General features: G+C 36.0%; 1 protein-coding gene across 7 annotated transcripts in view; it reads left to right on the top strand.

The window, feature by feature from the left end:
* The window catches only part of LOC124367761 (protein retinal degeneration B), a 227,013-nt gene that overhangs the window by 40,921 nt on the left and 160,399 nt on the right, over nt 1–25,693 (top strand). The window lies entirely within an intron of this gene.

Below are 25,693 nucleotides of genomic sequence, written 5' to 3'. Positions count from 1 at the left end.
TTATCGTTCTTATTTGTATTAATTTACTTTTATGGTATTCTTTAAACTACTGTTTAACGAAAACTCATGTATTTACAACATAAAGGAGCGCCAGCTTATTTTTATCCCAGTTTAACTATCTTAATGAAACATTCCCAAACATGTGGATTGGTCGAGGAGGCCCAACATCGTGGCCAGTGAGATCCCCCGATGTGCAATGAAATTTTCAGGAGAAATCTTTACCCTGTATAACTCGCCAACGAAGCATTTCCGCACCCATGTTAATATGAACTTTTTCGTTATTTTTATGACAGGAAGCTTGTGCAATATGGGAGATTCGTCCTGAAACACCCTGTATATAATAACCTATTATAAGTAGGTGTCTTGAAATGTCTCTTCTAACGTAAGAAGCAATATTCTTTTTATAGTCAAGCGCAATTTAACATATAATATTGCTGAAGTATCGACGATGGAAACTAGATACCGAGATAAAATAGACACAGCACAGAGGACTCCTAGAGAGAGATTATCGTTGAACGTTTCCCAACACGAGAGAACGTCGAGGGAACATTACAGCTTGGAACTTCGCCCGATCCGCCCAACATCGTGTCCTTAATGTCCCCGTCCTTACAGCCCAGTTTAAACCTAATTTAGCTCTCGCCAGTTCATGGGGGAATTGGAGTTTGGTAACTGAATTTATCTTAGACTGGGCGAAACCCTGAAAGCGAATCTGTGACTTGTACGACACCACGGTTAAGATTTCCGAAAGGTTAATTTACATTTACTGACCGTAAAGTTCTATGACAGTTCATGTCCTACCAAGGAATTTGGCTGAGCGTCATTGAAGACTATCACTCTGTAAGCTGACACAATCTATATTTTTTCTGTCTGGAAGGGAGAGGGGAGATAAAGTATATTTTCTGCATGATTGTTTATCTGTTTATCTGTCTGCAAGACATCTTGAAAACTAAATGAAAGAGCTATATTGTGCATGCACCTTTAGCGAAGGCTGTTACGTGACATGTGGTGCAGTGTACTCGTACCTCGTACTTTACTTTGTGAAGGAAAATTTCTGTAGTATTGTGCCTCATCAATGGATTTGACGACGGTAGTCTAATAATTTAGGATTTTTGGTTAAGAGGGGTGTGAACTGAACCTTTGTCGAAAAGTATATAGTCAGATAATTATAATTAAATTAGGATCGGAATGTGGATACAAAGTATGCCACGTTTATGGATATGATCAAGCTATATAAGTGCCAAAAGTGGATTTGGCACTTACTGGACATGGCAAAATAGGAATTAGGGTTAGTGATGAGAAATTAGTGAGGGTGAGGTGTGGCCAGTTGGCTATGTGTTATGTAGGGACAAGAGATGGTAGTTTAAGTAGTAAGTTCGGTAACAATCGCTATGACGAATAGGGGACCCAATGCTCGGTGCGTGCGTACATTTAAAATTTTGAGCCGCCCCCCAAAATCCCATTTTGGGTAAATGGGCAAAGTTGTAACGGAGACTAAAATGTTCACTTCTATTTCCTAGAAATGTGTCCCGAGTTCCATCCCTCCATATTTATCCATCAAAAACTAAACACTGTATTTTACCCCTTAATAGTTTTAGATGTTCTAGATATATTATTAATTCCAAATACATCTAATTAGAACATATTAAGATGATTTTTAAATATTATTGTTGGACAACCCTTATTTTAGGCCTAAACATTTTATGTAGACACGTTGAAGAAATAAATCTAAAAGTTTTTATCCAGAATGCCACCGTACTGAATTAAAAAAACAGTATGAAATGTATGAAACAAGCCTTGAGTGACTACGACATTGTTGTTTAAGTGAAAACAGATGATTAAGTGTTAATAATTACAACAATTTTATTTCACATTAAAGTGTTTTATAATTAAAGTTAAATGCGTTCTATAGGATAAAGTTTCCTGTTTAGATAGCTCAGTTATTTCCACAAACCTTAGAAATTGTTGTTCTTTATATTAATTATTTTATTTCAGTATAAATATGAACTAATATGTTACTTTGATTGGAAATAATAATAACTACATCTTTAAAGTCCGCGATGTGAAGCCTTCAGGAGAACTGAAGCGTACCGGTATATCGAGAAGCAAACTAGGACAGCTAACATTTTCAAATAATGTTGTTCAGACAATTGAACCTTCGAATTACAAATCCCACCGTTTTTAAAGTCATCTATCCAAAAAAGAAAAGAAAAACATAGCAGTCGACTAACTTTGTCATGATACGTTTAACACTTTATGTAACAGTTTTGACTATTTAAAATATAAATTAAATTAACTGTTATGTAGCTTTTGTATGGTACCATTAATGTCCATAGTTTATCAGCTGTATTCGTTCAAAGTTTAAAACGTTATCTTTATACTAAATAGATTATTAGTTATTTGAAACAGGAGCATTGACATTTTGCCTCATTCTGAGCATGGTTTTGTGTTGCTTGACTACTACAATATGGCGGGCATAGCTTCAAGTGCTGTAATGCCAGTTATATAGCCATAGTCTATGTATTGGTCTTATAATATATTATGGTCTTTGGAAGTACCAAACTTTTCTTGCGAACAGTTTTTTATTGACCCGTTATCAGTTAAGACAGCAGAAAACAAAAACAGAGTAATATGACTTCTATCGAGCCAAAAACTGTTTGTTTTTCTTCTGTTAATTACTTAGTTTACAAATTTTGTTCGGAATTAAATTTCATATTTTGGATTCATGCCCGCATTATGTTTTTTTTTTTTTTTTTTTTTTTTTTTTTTTTTTTTTTTTTTTTTTTTTTTTTTTTTTTTTTTTGCAATGTTGTGAAGTTATTGCAATTAAAACATCTGTGGTTTTTTCAATGGGTTCAATACACGATCATGTCACAGCGTTCTGGAATTTGTTTTAATTAGTTTTCCGGTAAGAATTGTATGAAATTAAAAATTGACGTCTAATTTCAGTCATTCCTATTTAATTTTTTCTATGTAAAATATGTTATTAACTCCACATTACAGAGTTATTGTTTTGTTAGTACAATGAATGGTCAACTAAAACCCTTTATTAAATTATTTTATTTCCATACACGTGTTTCGGTATTCAACCATCATCATTGTGTACATTATCCTCTAAATAAATAATAAACAATTAAATATACACATGTGGACCATTTCAACAGATGTTAAATTTATATGAAACATTTGTAATTTTTATCCGTATTCTTTATTTAATTTTTGAGTTTTAAAAAAAATTAGGTTTATCTTATTTTTCAGATCGCTATTTAAAATCTAAATTATAATAAAGATCCTCATAACATTTTAATATATACATACAACAAAACTTTTGTGTCATATAAATTTAACATCTGTTTAAATGGTCCACATGTGTACATATATTTAGTTGTTTATTATTTATTTACAGGTTAATGTACACACTGATAATGATTGAATACCGAAACACGTGTCTAGAAATAAAATTATTAAAAAAAGAGTTTTAGTGGACCATTTATTGTACTAATATGTAAAATATATCTCCACCTGTAAGTAGGTAATTAAGTGTTTTTAGAAAAGATTTGCAGTAATATTTTTTTTAGTAAAAAACCCCTAAACTGTGGTTCTCAACGACTAGAGATGTACGTGGTACTGATATTCACGTTACCGAAGGGCAAGTTAGGAGTGAAGGCGACAAAGTGACAAGAAAGTAAAAGAAAGTCCCAGTGGAGGTATGGAGTGCAGATATCGATGGTATGACATCCTAGACCATCGCTCCTGCCAGTCCTGTGGGACCCCCTCCGCAGCCGTTCCCTGCGCACGGATCATCGGTGGAAGCAGGCGTTCACTTCTACCCACTTCTTACCGCAACCTGCGCGTACGTAACACAGCCACCTGAAGAAAAAAATACGTTGTGGTAACTAATCCCGCGCATACAGTTAGTTGCGTATGTGAACAATTATAGCATCAAATCATTTCGTTTGGTCGGCAAAAAATAACGATGTTTTGACACTTACTTTTTTGTTAAAGGAGCAATTTTTTAATATTTTAAATAGTTCTTATCCGCTTATCTAGTAAAATAGCTGAGGACAGTAAACACAGTAATTAAAAGTTAACATTTTACGAAATAAAACTTGTATACTTACATCCGGTTTATTGGGTGTATTTTTTTGAATTTTGATAATCTCTTAAGCCAAATTTTGTACATTAAAAAGTGAGGATTTTTGTCTAGAAAAAAAAAACTTTTAATTTGAACACCATTTTGGTATGTGAATTTGTACTACAAAACTGTACACAGTACTTTACAAAAATGTGTTGTGTACGGTTTCGAGTAACTTTGTGCACTGGTGAAACAGTTTTTAAACATTGTTTAGTTTCAATTACTCATTTTTGGAGCTTTTGTAACGAAAACGCTTTTGTTAAATAAAATCTCATTCAAATGACTCTTAAAACATTTAAAACAGTGCATTAATACTGGAGATATATCTTAAGTTTGTGGGTTGCGTGGCTAAAAGTTTAAATTTTTTCAAATCAAATGTATTTTTATAAGAAAATTCCGGTAATCTTATATCCGATTACACTATATTGTAGAGCACCCAAAGTTTTCCGCAAAGTGCCCAAATAAATACAAGTTATTTATGCCGGCTGTTTTATAATTTAATGCTGGGATGTAATATAATGGGATTATACACTATAATTCATTCCAATCCTTTAAATACAAACTTAGTACTTTAACAAATTTACAATGTAATTAATTTAGAATCAGTTTGTTTCTTAGATCTAATTCTTTCGGAAAAAAATACTAAAAAATAGTTTAATTTTTAATTGAAGAAGGTCTTCTATTTAAAGGTTGAATTCACGCGGATGACTCCCCCACTGTTACTTTAAGATGCATATATACTGATGAAGCTGATTTGATGAAAAAGTCCACTATAGTGTATTATTGTCACTGTTACTTCAAGATGCATATATACTGATGAAGCTGATTTGATAAAAAAGTCCACTATAGTGTATTATTGTCACTGTTACTTCAAGATGCATCGATACCGATAAGGGTGATTTGAGGAAAAGAGTCCACTATAGTGTATTATTGTCACTGTTACTTCAAGATGCATCGATACCGATAAGGGTGATTTGAGGAAAAGAGTCCACTATAGTGTGTTATTGCCACTGTTACTTCAAGATGCATCGATACCGATAAGGGTGATTTGAGGAAAAGATTCCTCTATAGTGTATTATTGTCACTGTTACTTCAAGATGCATTGAGACACTGATGCCTCTATAGTGTATTATTGTCACTGTTACTTCAAGATGCATTGAGACACTGATGAAGGTGACGATTATTGTCACTGTTACTTCAAGATGCATTGAGACACTGATGAAGGTGATGATGGTCCACTGAGATGCATCGATACTGATGAAGCTGATTTGATGAAAAAGTCCACTATAGTGTATTATTGTCACTGTTACTTCAAGATGCATCGATACCGATAAGGGTGATTTGAGGAAAAGAGTCCACTATAGTGTATTATTGTCACTGTTACTTCAAGATGCATCGATACCGATAAGGGTGATTTGAGGAAAAGAGTCCACTATAGTGTGTTATTGCCACTGTTACTTCAAGATGCATCGATACCGATAAGGGTGATTTGAGGAAAAGATTCCTCTATAGTGTATTATTGTCACTGTTACTTCAAGATGCATTGAGACACTGATGAAGGTGATTTGAGGAAAAGATTCCTCTATAGTGTATTATTGTCACTGTTACTTCAAGATGCATTGAGACACTGATGAAGGTGATTTGAGGAAAAGATTCTTCTATAGTGTATTATTGTCACTGTTACTTCAAGATGCATTGAGACACTGATGAAGGTGATTTGATGAAAAAGTCCACTATAGTGTATTATTATCACTTTTACTTCAAGATGCATCGATACTGATGAAGCTGATTTGATGAAAAAGTCCACTATAGTGTATTATTGTCACTGTTACTTCAATGTGCATCGATACCGATAAGGGTGATTTGAGGAAAAGAGTCCACTATAGTGTGTTATTGCCACTATTACTTCAAGATGCATCGATACCGATAAGGGTGATTTGAGGAAAAGATTCCTCTATAGTGTATTATTGTCACTGTTACTTCAAGATGGATTGAGACACTGATGAAGGTCATTTGAGGAAAAAAGTCCACTAAAGTGTATTATTGTCAATGTTACTTCAAATCTTGAAGTATTTCGGTATCGTTGTGAAGACCTGGAACAATTATTAATTTTAGACAAAAACTGGCAGGACCTGTAGTACTTTTGTGATTGGTCAAAGCACAACCAACCAATGACCAATATGACTTACAGTGTATTTTGTTGTAGTCACTTTCATTCTTTGCAATTTCTCTCTGATTTCTCTTGGTTAATTGCATGTTATATAAATAATAATTAACAATATTTTAAAGTTATTTTATTAATTAGTAACCACTTTTTTGACCTCAGATGGGAGATAAAAGGTAACATACTTATATAACTAAACATTGTCCTAAACATATATGTATTCTATAGAACATGTGCGGTACGCTTTGGGGAATTTGAGGGTACTCTGTGGGGAATGAAATGTACTCTTTGAGAAATGGGGTTTGCTCTGGGACATGGAATGTTTACTTTAGGAAAATCGGTGCTACTCTGGAAGAAATGGTGATAACTTCTTTGGGAAATTGGCACTCTTTAGGAAAATCGCTGGTATTCTGTGGGAAAATAGGTGGTATGCAATGGAAATTGGGTGGTACTTGTTACGCATTAGAGGATTCGTGACACTCTGGGGGAAGTGGGTGTTACTATTTGAGAAATGGGTACGCTTTGCGAAGTGGGTCTTCTTGGAAAAGAGGAGCGCTGATCTACAGATAAGGACGGATTGCCATAAAAAAGCTATTATTCGTTTGACGAAACAAACTTTTTTCGCCGACGCTGGAAACGTGTGAGCGATATATGTATGCACGGCGTGGCAGCGCACCAGCATATACACGGCACGTTCATGCTACTTATCTCACGCTCTCTGTGCGGTACCCGCGGGAACTGCCGACACGGATTCTACAGCTGTTGTGTCGTATCGTGTGTAAACAAACTTTATTTTAGTGTCGTACGTGACTCTGCCTGTCCGCCTATAAATGAGGAATACTTCGAGAATTAATCTTAAAAACGAGGAAAGTTTCCCTAATGGTGAAAACTTGGCAAATATTTCTCTATAAACACACATTTGCGTTTTAGCACATTTTGATTCAAAGATAGATTTAATTTCGTATACTGCACTGCTGGATTATGTCTAGTTGTATAAAACAGTTTTATATTTTAAAGCGGTGGGTACTTTACTTTGATTCTTGAGAGAGTAGTGGTCGCTCACGCCCTTCTTATAAAGTGATGCAATTGGTTTTCGATTAGTTTTTTTTTTTTTTTAATTTTCATAGCCAGACTAACAAAAATCTTTAGAATTTTGGAAAAAGTATTTTTTCCATTACATAAGGATGTAAAAATCACGCTCACGCTCATGGAGAAATGGTCAAAAATAGTATAAATGAAAAAAAATCAAATTTCTTAATGTAAACCTTTATTAGAAGTCAAGTAGGTTTCTTAAGGCATATTTTATTTAAAAAAAGTTATTTTCCTATGTCATGATTCATATAATATAAAATAACTTTATTGGCACCTGTTTCTATTCCAGGCAAGTAAATAAACTGCGCTCAGTTACTACTGTTTAGAGAAGTTATCCTAAAGGACTGTCTGTGAATTTGAAAACGGGTCTTTGACTCTGAAATTATATAACACAATCTAAATTCTTCGTTTAAAGTTTGTTATTGGCAATGGAAGGTTTGAAAGGATAACAAGATTTTGGACGCTTGCCATAGTTTTGTGTTACAAAAGGTATGATACAACGTTTCGAAGATTGGAATCTATGCTCTTCGTCAAGTGAGGGAGGTATTAGAACTTACAAAAATAAAGAACAAAAAGAAGAAAAGAACGAAAAGAAAAGGGTTTAAACATATTCAAAAGATGCTTGGAGTCTAATCCAGGCGTTGTCACTGCACAGGATGCGAGTCCCGAGCACTAGTCATGAGTATGAGATCCACAATCACACATCATACTAGCACAGGCGAATGTGAGATCCCAACACGAAAATCGTTGTCGGTATCTGTTTGGTAGACTATAAAACTAAGCAGACTGTAAGTGACCATAGCTACGTCGTAGTGGTGAGAGTTGGTAATTAGAAGCTATGTGGCAACACAGCTTTAAATGTAAGCGGACTATTTCAGTGCAAATTACACTAGTAAGATTATTATTATTTTATTTTGTTTTTCAACCTATGGCGCCTAAGGTTCTTGTTCAGTCCAACTCCCTCACTGCAACAAGTAAAATGTTTCAGATAAAGATGATGTTCCGAGAAAGAATGTCATATTATTTTACTCAGTTTTCTAAAAGTTATTATTTTGCGATTTTCTCGTTCCAATAATGGCATAAGACGTACGTATACTACAAATTATTACTGTGTTAAGTCTCAGTTCTTTGTTTAAATTTTATTTTTGACGATGGAAGGATTGTGAAGGAAACAGGATTTTACGGACATTTGCCATTGTTCAGTGATTAAAAAAAAAATTAGTAACACTACGTTTCGAGATCTGCAATCTGATCTTTTCTTCAGGTAATTAACTATATATATATATTGCCAGGAACATTTCTGATCGGTACTTTCCCGATATCAGATCACGCGCCAGATAGTCCAACTTGATCAGACGTCGGAAATGTTGGACTATGTTTTGGAGTACCAAAGTACCCTTCAACTTTCACTTCATCCAAGAGTGATACTAAATAATGTGGCAAACTGATATTCATCACGGGTTGTTGGTCAGATCCACCACTGGATTTGCAAAAATATTAAGAATCCGCTTCGTCCAGTTGATGTCATAACAATATTCATTGAATAGCGAATTACCAGTGACTTGAGCATGGTTTATTTATTTATTTATCAACGGTTCCACCATTTTTACATTAAAGTACTTATTTGCTATATATTAACATTTCAAGACAGCTTAAATATCTTACAAAAATTACATAAAACAATGCAACAGTAATAGTTAGATGACAATGAGTAGCACTTATTCAGTGAGTAAAACTATCATAGCAACAGGTGACCAAACAGCTATATAGGATACTTAGAGTCTGCAATAATAGTCATATACAACTAGAAAACAACAATGAGAACAACAATAATTATAATAACAACAATAACAAAGCTAACGGATAACAAGATGACAGTTTAAGCGTAACAATGAGATAATGCAACAATAATTAGTGAAGACATCTATATTATATACAACCGAAAGAGAACAATCACATACAACTAGAAGACAACAATGAGAACAATAATAATAATAATAATAACAACGATAACAAAGCTAACAGATAACAAGATGACAATTTAAGCGTAACAATGAGAAAATGCAACAAGTAATTAGTGAGGATAAAGAGTATAGAAACATGTCTGTATAAAATATTGCAAACTTAACAAAGCAACCATAACAAAGATTTTATAAGTAATAATTAACAACAAAAATAACAAAAATAAATATTTACAGTGAATTGAAAACATAAAGCTATGAGGATATAGGATAATAAATTGCTGGTAAGAAAGAGGATTTGGCATTTGGGAATGTAAAGGTAAAGCATGCGTTGATGTAGTGGTTCTTTATAGTTATGTTCATCATCTCCCCTCCTGTGCACAATGCAAGTTTGGACACAGTGGAAGGTGAAAGAAAGCAAAGATATAGTTAAAGTACAATTTTGTGATTATTTTTTTACTTGTCCTACGTCGCTATATCTTAATCAGGTGATTATTTCGTCCCAGTCGTACTGTTATACTTAGCTGGTTTGTTATACCGTACTTAGCTCTTGATGAAACTTTGTAGCAATTTGGAATAGCATTTGTGTTGAAACAGAGTTATTCTGAACAGCTAACAAAGAAAATGCAGTCTGTTTTGTACAGTAATATTTAATGTAGCTATGTAACATATGTAGCTATTTGCCTGCAGACAAAAGACTGAAGGTCTGAGTGTTGAAATATTTGTAGCAAAATGCCTGTGAGTGGAAAGAACTAGGACACTAGTAGAACTTGGACTGTGGTCAATATTGTAGTAGTCGCATGAGTTGAGGACAGCCCTCTTGTTAACTGACTGTCTAACTGACATGTGCCATTCTGAGTTCTAATGCAATGTCTAGCACTCGGTTGTATCCAACTAGTAAACGTCTTCAACTAGTCAATTTGCGGGTTATTGAGTAAAATTTATGGGAATATGTTTTTTTTACGGTCTCAGTTGTGCAGATATTTCTAAACTGATATTTCCAACGCCCTACCAAACTGTTAATATTGTTTGTTCGTTACGATAGGATTATTTGCCATCTATATATGTTTCAATAAGTATAACGCTGCGTTTCTGGATTGAAATCTACCCTCTCCTTCTGGTGTAAACAAGTTTTAAGACATTAAAAAACTAAATTTTTGTTTACTGCTTCGGGCGTGACGTGTTTGTACTCTAGGCTCCTATGCAGTGGTATCGCTTGGGTTCATTATGTATAGTCTAGACTTCGTAGAGTTGTTTAGGCATCACTTTATAGTTATTTTAACCTTGAATAGCTGTCCATTGCCACATTTTTTAGGTTTTCAATATCTAGGGTTTTGTTTATACTTGAAGAAGAGAGTAGATATAAATCCTCGAAACGGAGTGATATGCTTTTTGTAACATATAACGATGGCAAATGTCCGAAATCCTATTATCCTTTCAAACTTTCCATAGTCAATAACAAAGTTTAAACAAAGTAGTGTTGAGTAAGTTGATGACTTAACGGTACTTTAATATTAGCATCCTATGAAACCACAGCAACCAGTGCTTATGGAAATGTGGCTGCAAAATTTGATGATAAGATTTTCCAAATGATCAGCAATTTAAAAGGTTTTAATTTTAAAAATATCTTATACTCTAAGGTTGGCCAGGATCTACAAGATTAAATGTGAGTTCGATTTCACTGTCACTAGGGGAATCTTCTGTATGCGATGTACATCCAGAAAATGCAATAATTCCATTAGTTGTTCTATTTCAGTTGTTGTGCATTTGTATCCCTTTGTATAGAGTTTTATTTTTAAATAGTATTTATTAATTTTAAGTCGAATGACGCAATCTATCCAGATAGTCTGGTCAAAGATGCAGTGTTCAAGTATCAAGTTAGTATCAATATTGATTTCTGAAGTTCCTTGCTACCCTACTATTGAATCAGGAGGACATGAAATAAAGAGGCAGATTAGTAACATGTTTAACCAGTATAAAACCAAGAACTAGAGGACTTAACAAGCAGTCGGCAACTTTCTGAAGTTCCTTGCTACCCCACTATTGAATCAAGAGGACATGAAATAAAGGGGCAGATTAGTAGCATGTTTAACCAGTATAAAACGAAGAACTAGAGGACTTTACAAGCCGTCGGCAACTTTCTGAAGTTCACAGCTTCCCCAATATTGAAACAAGGAGACATGAGATAAAGTGGAAGATTAGTAGCATGTTTAACTAGTATAAAATAAAGAACTAGAGGACTTTACAAGCCGTCGGCAACTTTCTAAAGTTCCCTGCTACCTCAATATTGAAACAAGGGCACATGTGATAACGTTGCAGATTAGTAGCATGTTTAACCAGTATAAAACGAAGAACTAGAGGACTTTACAAGCCGTCGGCAACTTTCTAAAGTTCCCTGCTACCCCAATACTGAAACAACGGGACATGAGATAAAGTGGCAGATTAGCAGCATTTTTTAACTACTATAAAACCAAAAGCGGACTTTGTTAGCCACTAAAAACGTTTTGAACCTCCCTGTTATTCCTATATAGGTACAAAGGGACTTGAGGACTTCACACGCGGTTGGCATCGTTCTTTATTGCTCCAATATTGAAACTGCGGGGTACATTTAAATAAAAATATAATGTACGATCACAAGTTGAATTCTTCTACATTAAAGGCACAATTCCAAAACGATTTAGGCTTAGGAGCATTACTAATGAAACACAATAAAAACACAGATATGGCATCAACGTGGTTGTCTTTTGTTGTTGTGTTTGATATGTTGACCACTCCAAGATCTGTTCTCACGTAGTGACACCTTCCTCTTTCCACAGACGAGATCTATCCCTCATCGGGATCTGTTGTTCTCTCGGAGTGACACCTTCCTCTTTCCACAGACGAGATCTATCCCTCATTGAAATCTGTTCTCTTGTAGTGACACCTTCCTCTTTCCACAGACGAGATCTATCCCTCATCGAGATCTGTTCTCTTGTAGTGACACCTTCCTCTTTCCACAGACGAGATCTATCCCTCATCGAGATCTGTTCTCTCGGAGTGACACCTTCTCCTTTCCACAGACGAGATCTATCCCTCATTGAAATCTGTTCTCTTGTAGTGACACCTTCCTCTTTCCACAGACGAGATCTATCCCTCATCGAGATCTGTTGTTCTCTCGGAGTGACACCTTCTCCTTTCCACAGACGAGATCTATCCCTCATCGAGATCTGTTCTCTTGGAGTGACACCTTCCTCTTTCCACAGACGAGATCTATCCCTCATCGAGATCTGTTCTCTCGCAGTGACACCTTCCTCTTTCCACAGACGAGACCTATCCCTCATCGAGATCTGTTGTTCTCTCGGAATGACACCTTCTCCTTTTTCCACAGACGAGATCTATCCCGATCATCGAAATCTGTTCTCTTGTAGTGACACCTTCCTCTTTCGCAGACGAGATGATCTAAATCTGTTCTTTTGGATCTTCCTTTTTCATCGAGATCTGTTCTCTCGGAGTGACACCTTCCTCTTTCCACAGACGAGATCTATCCCTCATCGAGATCTGTTCTCTCGGAGTGACACCTTCCCCTTTTCGCAGACGAGATCTATCCTTCATCTAAATCTGTTCTTTTGGAATGACACCTTCCTTTTTCACAGACGAGACCTATCCATCATCGAGTTCTGTTCTCTCGGATTGACACCTTCGTCTTTCCACAGACGAGATCTATCCCTCTTCGAGATCTGTTCTCTCGGAGTGACACCTTCCTCTTTCTACAAACGAAATCCATCCCTCATCGAGCTCTCGGGACCACTGTACCATAGTGTAACCATTAAGCTCATTTCCCCTGTTAAGTCATGTATATCTGGGCTACCTATTGGATGTCCAGGAGCGGCTCATCACTAAACTCAGATGTCGAGATATTGGGAGTAGGATTGATCGCTATGTCTTGTTTATTGCGGAGGATGACTGTTGGAGTGGTTGGAGCTCTGTTGGGTTTAAAGCCTGTTGCTTGCTTGGATATGGGTGCTGTTCCCTGCCCGCTTTGACTGGAAGATGCTGAAATAGAGCTAGCATCCCCTTCTTCCCCTCCTCATGGGATCTCGACAGGAGGCGGCTCCTACCCCAGACCTTACTCATCCTGAATACCCTTTCATTCTGGAAGCAAGCGCAAAGAACCTAGGTCCAAGCTTTTAGGACTAAGTGCTGTGAAAGGTTTCTCAGATTATTGTAGCAAGTGAACAATAAAGTGAAGAGTGATAATGAATTTTCTCAATACTGCAGAATTGTAGGCATTTTACCTTACACCATATAATTTTATAGCCTGGACTGCTTACCATTGTTGCGTAATTGCAGTGAAACCTTATTTGCGTTAAACATCCTACTCATACTTTGAACTCATAACTGAGTTTAGTTGGCTGAGCGTTATCGAAGTTTATGTCTTGAGGGACCTGGATACATTATGTATTTATAATTATCTGTCCGAATGATATCTCTAGCTCGAAATGACTTATGAACTTGAAAGTTTGCATGACGCTTTATTTCTGTATAGATCGAGTTCGATGTTGGTGCAATGTCCCCAATGGAAATTTTCCCTAAAATTTCAGTAAAATCGGTTCCGCATGAAAACAAAACAAACAAGCAAAGGCACTTTCGTATTTATATTATTTTGTTTAGGATATTTATATATCCTATATGCATACACTTGGTGTAAATGGAATGCATATTCTATCCAACACTTGGACGTATAAACTCTACTGTCTATATATTTTGTGGAATAAATAAATTTTGAACTGGTAACATACATTTACGGAGAAACATTTACAGAAAAATTCCCTTTTTTGATTCAGGATTCTCCCGCCTACAACGGATATTTTCGATAAACACAATTTCTTTTTTCCTCATGATATTTTCTTATGTGCATATGTAAAAGCGGGGAGGGGGATCTGTGGAAATTGCAAAATGTTCTTAATGCAACTGAGGAACCGGAAAGTATTGTGGAACAGAGCGTATTAAAATCCCCGGACAATGATATTCTCGTAAATATATTAAAACTGATATTTAACTTAACCCTTCCCTTAATACCAAATTTATACCCGGACATTGAAACATACTGTTTGATGGTTACAATTTCGTTCGTTACAGTCCATTAAAATTATAATAAGTCATTCTTGTTCCTCGATATGATATAAGAGTGAGCCTAATACTTTAAGATTGTTCTGGAATTACAGTAGACTGACTCTGACCATTCTCAAGTTCTCCACTGGCTGTTTAACAAAGGCACGAGAAAGCTGCCAGTCATCACGATAAACACGAATACATGCATATTGAATACGAACAGTCAAGTTCATGTTGACCAACAAGACGTACAGATACTGACGACATTGGTGGGTAAGTAGCTTTGTAAACGCTCAGTGAATCAAATGAAAATGTAAGATCACTTTGCTAGTAATAGACCAATTGTTACTGTGCCATTGGCCTTTATTCATCCACTTAGGCTAGATTGTTCCTCTCCTCCGCATCCTTTTATTGGCTATTCTTTGAAACAGCGTTGGGAGTCATTACAAAAAAACTTCCAATTTTATTACGAATTTGCGTACTCAAATTGTAAAATAGGCGTGTATGGTATCTTCGTAGCAATTTTAAATGTAGGATGATGTAAAACTCCTTTTTAATCACACACGTTCTGGTGTGTTCGTGTTCACGCTGCCCCGGAGGGTGAACATCTGGTGACCTCGGCTCGCAGACCATGCGGCAGGAGGGGATGCAAGGGTTGTTGTCACCTTTGACATTTGCCACGCGCATGCCCGACGCCCAGCTCGACGCCCACAGTTCAGTATAGAGCGGACCTCGCTGTGGTGCGGACGTGTTTTCAGTCGTTCCCGTCGGTGCTCGGGGGTCGCTACAATCAGTGCCCCAACAGTGTTGACCTCCTGGTGGTTTGCTTCCGTGCGGAGAAGTCTTCAGGATAGAGTGCTCTAGAGTTGTTCCCGAAGGACGGAACAGTAAGGCAGCCTCCGTGCTTACGAAAAATCGGCTACGACCACGTAAACCGTGAGTTGTTTTATGTGCCCTATGCGCATATTCTGCGTCAAATGCAACATAAACGTTGAAGTATTTAATTTGTCAGCAAATGTTAGATTTTTGTTTAAATGATCTTTTATTTAAATAGGTGGAATTTAAATTCCCGGATAACAATATTTTTGCTAATTAAAAATTACTTAATGTCTTTTAACATATTTTTTGGAACTCGCTAAGAGTAAAAATTATTCAGTTACCTTTCGTATATTCCCTCATTGAAATAGTTCGAAATTGTATTTACTAACATTCCATACGATATCACAGCTTAAGTGGCAGACCTTCTGTTTGTTTTGCAACACTAGCAACCTAAATAGAAGTTTAATGTTTACTCTTAGTTCCTACCTGTATAAATTTAGTTCAGTCCATACGAAATATAATTTTAAATCGCCTTTTCGGCCTTTGAAGCTCTTGATTAACGGTGCGTTCTCGATGTAGGTTGAACGAAACGTAATAAAGTACGAGAATGGGCAAAGGGAAGGTAAAACAAAAGTATTACTCAAGGGGTGAGTTGGGTGTGGGGGTGGTGTGGGAGGGACGGGGGTTTGGAAGTATGGACTGTTACGCAACTTGTTTTTGTGTCTCTGCATGAATACGGAATCAGACTAGTCGAACGTTTCCAATGTTTTTTTTATCTTTTTTACTTGCCATTTTGGGAAAAGTTCCGTCCATTGCGTAAGCAGTGTTGGACGAAAACAGGTCACTTATTGATTAATAAAAGAATAGCTGCGGGATGAACGAACATGTGGAGAGAATGATAAGTGACATAGATAAGAGTTGTGAATTGATGTTTCCAGACCAGTACAGACTCCAGATAAGTCAGTCAACGTTGCGCACTAAACTAGTCTCCTAATTGAAGTTGTTTACGGTCTTATTTAGACAATGTTCGTTGTAGAATTTCTACTAATTTAAGTATGCATGGTCCAGGAGTCCAAATCCAATTGTCATTCTGTAAGCACATAGTCTTTCTTGAAATGGATTGAGAAATTCCCGTAAGGAAACATTTATCGTCAGTCGCCGTAGTATTGGAGGCGGTCGATATGGTAGGACATCAAAAGGGTTAAAAATATGAAACCATACTTTTCTTCTCGCATCATATTTCTCTCAGTTCGACACACTTAAATGCAACTTTTAGACACGTAAATAAAATGTAAATAAGTGTCAGTTAACCAGGTGCATGCCAATAAAGTGACGACGCGACGTTATTTACTAGCTGTTACCCGCGGCTTCCATGCAAATTTAAACATCGAAGTCCTTTTATTACTTAAAATTTTTTAAACATAAGTTGGACCACCTCAGATACGTATTATTTCAGTGTTTTTGGTTAAGAGGATCCACGTGTAGGAGCATTTCAGGTCCTAATCAATTATATTTTCGAAGCCACAGCTGATTCTGGAACTTTTATCCCGATCAAGAAAATACAAATACATAGGTCTCGGAAACCTACTTCGGTCAAAAATCGTTTACTTGTAGCCCTTGTCATACATTTCCGTCTCAGATATTTCCTGTGCCATAGTAGAGTTTTCCTCGTTGTTCCGCATAAGAAAACATATATACATACGTAGGACTGAGATGCCTACTTCGCTCAAAAAGCTGTACTTCCGGCTATTGTACTTTACCTTTCAGTCCAAGATATTACCAGTGTCATAGTTGAGTAGGACTGATAAGTCTATTGTGGTCTATGGAAAAATCCTACCTACTTTCTAACTACTTCCGGTCATAAGGGTAGGGCTATCCAGGAGGGATTTTTTGTTGTAACCCCCCCCCCCCCACCATTGATACGATCAAAATATGCAAGGTATATTTAACTTGCGTTAAATTGAAAGTATACTCGTAGTAGAACAATGTGTCATAGTCGATTTTCGTTTGATTTTGTATTGATATTTTTTATAACAGCTGCCATATAGTAAAACACTCATGCTTCATACAGTTTTCGGAATGACGAGTTCGTCTGCGACCCGTGGGGTTTGATAAATATATAATACAGACCTCACTTCGCGCTTCAGGCCAGAGAGACAGCGAGCAATGGCCAATGACCGCTTGCCTACCAGTCATCCCTTCGAACGGCTAATCTGTAATACTCTTAAAAGTACTCGTAGTTCTCATCGCTAGTTGTATACGCAATAAATATATCCTGTATAAAATGACTTGTTATTTACAATATTTTTTATAAGGGATGGTTTGGTTTGAAATTAAAACACTTTTAAATTTAAAATACATAGTATTTAAGTAATACAACTACACACCCACATGTTTACATATTATATATATATATATATATATATATATATATGTATCCTGAAAGCCCATATCAGAATGTATAAAGCTTCTAGGTAAAACAATAATAATAATAATAATAATATATATAATATATATATATAAATATAATATATATATAATAATATATATAACAATATATATATATATATATATAAATATATCCTGTATAAAATGACTTGTTATTTACAATATTTTTTATAAGGGATGGTTTGGTTTGAAATTAAAACACTTTTAAATGTAAAATACATAGTATTTAAGTAATACAACTACACACCCATATTTTTGCATTTATACAGGGTGAGTTTTTTAAAGTGATCCAATAGCTAACTTTTTAATTACACGTCTTAGCACCACACTTTAAATTTGGAACTTGCTCAATTTTAAGTTTCACTCAGGGATACACTTTCTAATTTTTTGAAGATGGCCGCCATTTTCCAATATGGCGGTCAACTTTAAAATCTCTAATGGAACACCCTGTATTTTATGTTGTTTTTAGATTTTACTCAACAAAATAATACATTTTTGCTTTTGAGAGTTTTTCAATATCTCTAATGGTTCAGGAGCTACGTGGACTGGAAGTTTTCATAATTTTTGCCAATATGGCGACCAACTTTAAAATATTTTATGGAAAACCCTGTATTTTATGTTGTTTTTATATTCTACTCTACAAAATAAGACATTTTTGCTTCTGAAAGTTTTTCTATATCTCTAATGGTTCAGGAGCTACGTGGACTGGAAGTTTTCGGATTTTTTCGGACTGATGGTGAAAACTTTCAGTCCACGTAGCTCCTGAACCATTAGAGATATAGAAAAACTTTCAAAAGCCAAAATGTCTTATTTTGTAGAGTAGAATCTAAAAACAACATAAAATACAGGGTGTTCCATAAAAGACTTTAAAGTTGGGCGCCATATTGGAAAAAATTATGAAAACTTCCAGTCCGCGTAGCTCCTGAACCATTAGAGATATGGAAAAACTCTCAAGTACAAAAAGGTTTTATTTTTTAGAGTAGAATCTAAAAACAACATAAAATACAGGGTGTTCCATTAAAGATTTTAAAGTTGGCCACCATATTGGAAAATGGCGGCCATCTTCAAAAAATTTGAAAGTGTATTCCTGAGGAAAACTTAAAATTGAGCAAGTTCCAAATTTAAAGTGAGGTGCTAAGTCATGTAATTAAAAAGTTAGCTATTGGATCACTTTAAAAAACTCACCCTGTATATATGTATCCTGGAAGCCCATATCAGAATGTATAAAACTTCTAGGTAAAACAATAATAATAATAATATAATAATATCACTTTATTGCGGTAACAATTATAAAATTGCATACAAACGTCATAGAATATTTAAATAATAAAAAGGTAGGCCTACACTTCATTCACTCACGCACACAGTCACATGTTTCTCTCATTCACTCTCATCTTCATTCTCACCAGACAATCCTGCCACTGCCACACCAGAACCAGAGGATTGATCGTGTTAGTTTTGAATTTCGTCCCAGCGGCTCTCCATAAACTCGTCAACTGAGTAAAACACCCTCGACACCAAAAGGTGTCTTAGTCAAGTTTTAAATTTTTTTTGGTCATTCAATTGTTTGATCTCTTCAGGGAGCTTATTGATTAGCTTGACACCAACCTCAGACGGTAAACGTTCGAATGCTGCAGTTATGTGTTGTTGAACGCGGAAGTTGTCTCTGCCTCTAGTCCCATACTGGTGAACGTCCCTGCCTTGAACCAAGTTACACTTAGAACGGCAGTACAGGACAACCTCCAGGATATAGAGACAGGGCAAAGTCAGCAATCCAAGCTCCCTGAAGGTGTTTTTGCATGAATCTCTGAAGTTCAATTTTGAAATGATTTGGACAGCTTTCTTTTGACTTCTAAATACACGTTCGAATTTGTATTTAGAACAGCTGCCCCACAGTCTCAAACCGTATGTCAGATGTGGATATACCAAGCCAAAGTAGGCCGTTCTTAGTATATCCAAAGAGCAGAATTTTGCAAGGTTCCGTAAGACATAAATGCCTGAGGAAACCTTTGAACAAATGCCGTCAATGTGATCGTCCCAAGTCAGCCCTCGATCTAGGTGCATTCCGAGGAACTTGGTGGAATCAGTTTCTTCTATTAGAACATCATCCGCCATCGCGGCAGCGAAGTTGTCAGATTCTTGCTGCCGAAGAAAGAAATTGACGACGCTTGATTTGGAACTGTTGGCCCTCAGATAAAAGGTGGAGGATATGTCTTTTAGTTCTTAAGTATAGCAGTTTTTCCGAGCCTCTGTTAGTCTCATTAATACAGCGTCATTTTCTTGAAATTCTTTATGTTATCGGGTGATCTCCAAAGGGTAAAGTTTTTGCTTATGTTATAGCCGCTTTTGTGAAGCATAAAATAATAATGCTTTCAGACTGCTTTCAAACATACAATTTTTAATGTTATTAGCATTTAGTATATTCCTGGTGGGGGGAGGGGGTGCTCCGGAAATTTGTAGTTGTAACCCTCCCCCCAAATTAGGTCATCCTAGATACGCCTATGCTTCCGGTATAAGGGGTAAATTCCTATTTAGTGCATGAAATGACATAACTCTTTTTGTTTTTCGAACTGTAATTTGGGAAGGAATGTATCGGTGAGCCATGTTAATGTCAATTTCTATATTTTAACCTGTTTAAATGCCACACCACAATGTGAAGGAAGCTCACAAGTTTGGAGTACCTTATACGAAAGAAAGCATTCACACATTTGTACATTAAGGTTAAGGTTAGAACAATGTTTAAATAACAATTACAATTCATTAGATGTTTTAGATTCGTCACTCCCGTAATCTGGATTAAAAATGAGATATTAACTTTGCTTTTGCTATTTACACTATACAACTGACCAAGCAATGTCTACTTAATATTTTATAAAAATATAAATCTCAACTGATTTTCAGCCACATGACGAACTTCAGCTGAAAGTATCATCAACTATTTACTTTTCGTAAATATTATCAATATTTTTCTCAATTCTAAAATATTCAGGGAAACTTTCCCCCGATTTTTCTCTCCGTGAAAAATGTCCTTGGACTCTAACAAATATTAAAAAAGACTTAGCCTAATCGGTCCAACCGTTTTCGAGATTAGCGCTTAGCAACACATTTAGCCATTAATTGTCATTTAAAAGATGTGTCTCACGGTCAGGTTTAAGTGTTTAATAACTAGAATAAAATGTACCGTAATGTGAGAAAGAATTATCCTTTAACCCTTTAGGTACCCCCATTTCGGTTTCCACCGAAATTATCATGATGGGCAATCGATTTAAAGGAACAAAGTCTGTATGCTTAAACAGTGAAAATTGTAACTCGGCTCCTAGACTCATGTTATTTGTCTTGAATTACTTTTGAATTGATCCAAGAAAGAAAGCCGGAAAATGATCCAAAGGAAACTCACATTGATAGTGGCATTGTTTGCCAGAACTGCGTGTTCTGCTAAAGGTAAGAGGAAACGAGATTTTAGTCCTGTCTCAATTCTTTGTTATCTCTCCTATAAAGATCGATGTAATTTGTCAATACGTAACGATTTATTGGCGGAGCGTTAGCATAAACTCGAGAGAAAAATTTCATTCCTGTCTGGCTATCCTGATATTTGTATTCCTTTAGATCCTCTTCCATTTTGACTTATTGCTTCCTTTTAGTTAGTGAGTTTAGTATAGACGAATTTAACAGACTAATATCTTCCTGTTGTGCATTTTGATCGTTATTATTTTATAGTTCAGAACGCAATAAAGTATGGTTGTTATAGGTTATCAAGGTTGTTTAGAAAAGAAGTAGGATATGTTTGAATAAATATTTGCACAAGAAACAAAAGGGATCTTTCTCCTCTATAAAAGTAAATGGAACAGAAACGTTATTTTAATTGTCTGAATCCAAGGGAAACCTACAAAGGCATAAACCAATGTTAGCCTAAGCGTTAATTAGAACAGATTGCCTCACCGTGGTGGTAATTGGGGTAAGTAGTAAATTCAGAATTTAACCAGCTAGAATATCTATGCATAAGTTTATACATTAGACTGGAATATATTTAATACTTTAATATATTAATTGAATATTTATATTATCAGTTTTTATCATATTATATAAGTTGGTCCAAGAACAATTTATTAGAAATTTATACCTGATACCGTACCAGATATTATTGCTAATCTTACGAAGTATTGCGAATGTTTTCGTACGTTAAACGTAAAGAATTAATTTGATCTTTTTTAAAAGAGTTTAACGTATCATAAAACCAACCTAATTAGTGGTTTATGCAAAGGCTAAGTAACAATCAGACTATATCGATGACTCCGTGTGAGTTTTTCTGTCAGTAAATTTAATTTTAGGCATTGAAACTGTATTAAATCTTTCTCAAAAGTAGTTTTTTTTTACTTTAACTGCGCCAGGATTCGTCTATACCAGTCAGTCTCACTCAGTATAGATCCGAGGTACTAAAATAATACCATATTTAGTGACTTTATAGGCATTTTCCAACATTTTGAACTATTTTCAACAGTTTCCTAATATTTATGAACATTAAGAGCATATAGAATTAGCTCGCTTTTACCCTTAGCCTGTTACATATATTTGTAATAGTCTTTGTGTGTCATCTTGCCCCCTCTGATAAGCCTGTTACATATGTTTGTAATGGTCTTTGTTTGTAATCCCCTACCCTATCCTTAGCCTGTTACATATGCCTGTAATAATCTTTGTGTGTAATCTTGCCCCCCCCCTCGTAAGCCTGTTACATATGTTTGTAATAGACTTTGTTTGTCATTACCTCCCCCATCCTTAGTCTGTTACTTATGTTTGTGATAGTCTTTGTTTGTCATCACCTCCCCCATCCTTAGTCTGTTACTTATGTTTGTGATAATCTTTGTTTGTCATCACCTCCCCCATCCTTAGTCTCTTACTTATGTTTGTGATAGTCTTTGTTTGTCATCTCCTTCCCCATCCTTAGTCTGTTACTTATGTTTGTGATAGTCTTTGTTTGTCATCTCCTTCCCCATCCTTAGTCTATTACTTATGTTTGTGATAGTCTTTGTTTGTCATCTCCTTCCCCATCCTTAGTCTATTACTTATGTTTGTGATAGTCTTTGTTTGTCATCTCCTTCCCCATCCTTAGTCTGTTACTTATGTTTGTCATAGTCTTTGTTTGTCATCTCCTCTCCCATCCTTAGTCTGTTACTTATGTTTGTGATAGTCTTTGTTTGCCAACTCCTTCCCCATCCGTAGCCTGTTACCTATATTTGTGATAGTAAAAAGAAGCCTACATAGTTTTCATTCCAATGTGCAGCATGACAAGAGGAAGCTAGCCTGTAAAAATTAGCTCTACTGCCAAGGAATGTGAGAACAGAATTACTCAGTACTGGACCCCTTGACCAAACCGTTACATACACAGTGGCCCAGTTTGTAAATTTCCTCGTAAAAGAACCCTAAACAGTCTTCCATCCAATATGGTAGATGAGAAGGGATATCCAGCCTGTGAAAGGAAGTTCCTGCCAAGAGATGTAAGGATTGGATTACTCAATACTGAACCGGTAATGAGTTTTCCAAACAAAACAGTTCTGGAAGCTGGTAGATTCTGCTCATTTCTTCCTTTACAAGATCGGCCGTTCCTTTTCCTGCAGTTCAAGCAGTGTGATATTGGATTTCTTCTGTCGTTTTCCAACTCCAAGATTTTTTTAGGTTTAGTAAGGTTTAAGACAAATTCTTTATGCGTTGGAAACGTCAGTCTTTTGTTTACATTTCTTGTCACTTTTTGTTTACATTTTTTCAGACTAATTAAATAATAATAATGGTGGGCTTTTGTGTAGATACTATAGTACTGTGTAGCTTGTGACCTTTGTATTCAATACACTTTGTTTTTGTGCCAAATTAGACGTTTTATAATGTTTGAAGACAATATTTTAAACTATCAATACATACCAAATAAAAGTCAAAAGAATGATCTTTCCTCTGACCATACCGGAAAGGATCATTCAAATTTATTGTATTTGAAATCCAATTTGTTTTAATAACGTTTCCTCGGATGTATTCAGATTAAAAGTAATAAAATACCCATCTTACTCTATCTCTGCCTGATAAGATAAGCTTATGCACAATTTTTACATATTTATATTAAAATATTTTGCCCTTGCTGTGAAAAGCCATATTTTAGTTAAAGATTTAAAACTAAACTGCAGCCGTTTCAGTTTAATATCTCTAGATTAAAGATCGATCTCCACAGAGATGGAAAAATATATCAATACTTTAATTGTGCACACAATATTTCGACGTGTTGTGAATTGAAAAACTATGATGCTACACAGGTACACAAGGCGTGAACGCCTTACGTCTAAGGTTATTTATTAATGATATACTTTATCTCTAATCCTTGCCGGATAAATTAAGAATACGAAGATGGTCATAGCTTTAACATTGAAATTTAAAGGTAAGTTGATTTCCTATAAGTCTTCTTCTGTTTCTTGGTTGGCACCAAGTAGACTTCAAAGTCGAGCCAGAATTGTTGAAGGCTTTCACTGATGATCGGTTAAGGAAGGCTCCTTTGAAATTCTAACAGAGCTTGGAGATTTGTCCCTTTTTTCTTGCCTTTATCGCAGTTTTATGCCAGACACGTGGGAAAAGTAGAAATCATTGGATTCGGTTCGGCCTGGTTCGGTTTCTATTTTTAAGGGCTGCCTAAATAGGCTCCTACTGGTTTCTTCCAAACTACATTGTGCGATGATGGACTAGGCTCTCTATCGCTTTTATGGTATTTAAGATGATGCCTTGCATGTTGTAAACCTTGTTTGTCATCATTGCCGGCTGGAGTCTCCGAGTGAGTTGAGAAGCAGACCCCTCAGGCTTAAAATGCCTTTAGTCCTGAAGGTGACGGAGAGCAATCTCAAGTAAGTACCAATGGGAACAGTGATGAACAAGAGGACCATTGAGTTTGATTGACGGTTCAAACCCAGGGAAGTCAAAGTATCGACAACTCAACAACCTGGGTGATCTCAGCTTTTCAGGAATTACAAGTAGAGAATGTGCTCGGTTTGTTTCGGATCAATAAAGGTCTGCCTACAATAATACGGACTGCAACAGGAAGTTAGTTTTTAAATGTCCAGAGTCGTGAAGCTGCTCAGATTAAGCATCATGATGACTTTGTGCTGTCTGTGGCTGTAACTGATGCTGATGCAATGTGGAAAAAAAGTAGTAATTTTCGATACTGATGGGGGCAGAAGGTTGTATTAGTACGTTCAGTGGTACGCGAATATATCAGTTTCAGGATAGGCTGTTTGAGAGTCCAGCGTGATCATGAAAACATATGTCTTTCACTTTCATCGTGCACGTTCTTTTGCCGTAAAAACAGATGGCGGTAGAGGGCAGAGTTGTTAATACTGTTGGATCTCAATTGCTTATACACTAAGATTCTCTTAGCCACCAGAGATGCGTGGACTGTGTGAAGCCATGTCCATCCGTATACCCATACCACCGTAATTTTGGGTTCCAGCACTCTTCACGTATCATTTCCTCTCTCTATGCCAAATCATGAGGTGGCAAATTCTTTACTTATCAACATTGGAGAGTCCGTATTCTAATTTCACCCCAATTATGGTTTAATTAAGTGTTTATTCTAAGATTAGTACTTGTAGTGCAATGACCAGATGCAATCTTCAACTTTCAACTCCAAACGCTTTTAGCACCCAAAGGTGGTATTTATAAAACGATACGCCATCAAAGGACGTGTCAATAAAAGGCGTACATCTGGTGGTGAAGCAAGATGGCGTATTCCACTTTAACTGGTTGTAAGACTACGCCACCAAGCAGTTATCTCTTTTTTTGAGTTTCACCGTCCTTCTGTTCTCCACACCACACCGTGATTCTGCTAGTCAGCGCTTGCAGTTAGGTATTGACCACGGTGTGCTATTTGTGCGCCGATCTGATGTGTATTCTCTATTATTTTTAGTGGAGAAGTAAAACTAGTTCTCCAGTTAGATATTTCTTTAAAGTCTCTTGTCTGTT

The sequence above is a fragment of the Homalodisca vitripennis genome, chromosome 8 (assembly GCF_021130785.1).
Source record: "Homalodisca vitripennis isolate AUS2020 chromosome 8, UT_GWSS_2.1, whole genome shotgun sequence".
Classification (NCBI taxonomy): Eukaryota; Metazoa; Arthropoda; class Insecta; order Hemiptera; family Cicadellidae; genus Homalodisca; species Homalodisca vitripennis.
Note: the sequence above shows the minus strand (reverse complement) of the source record. Positions and strands in the feature narration are given on the sequence as shown.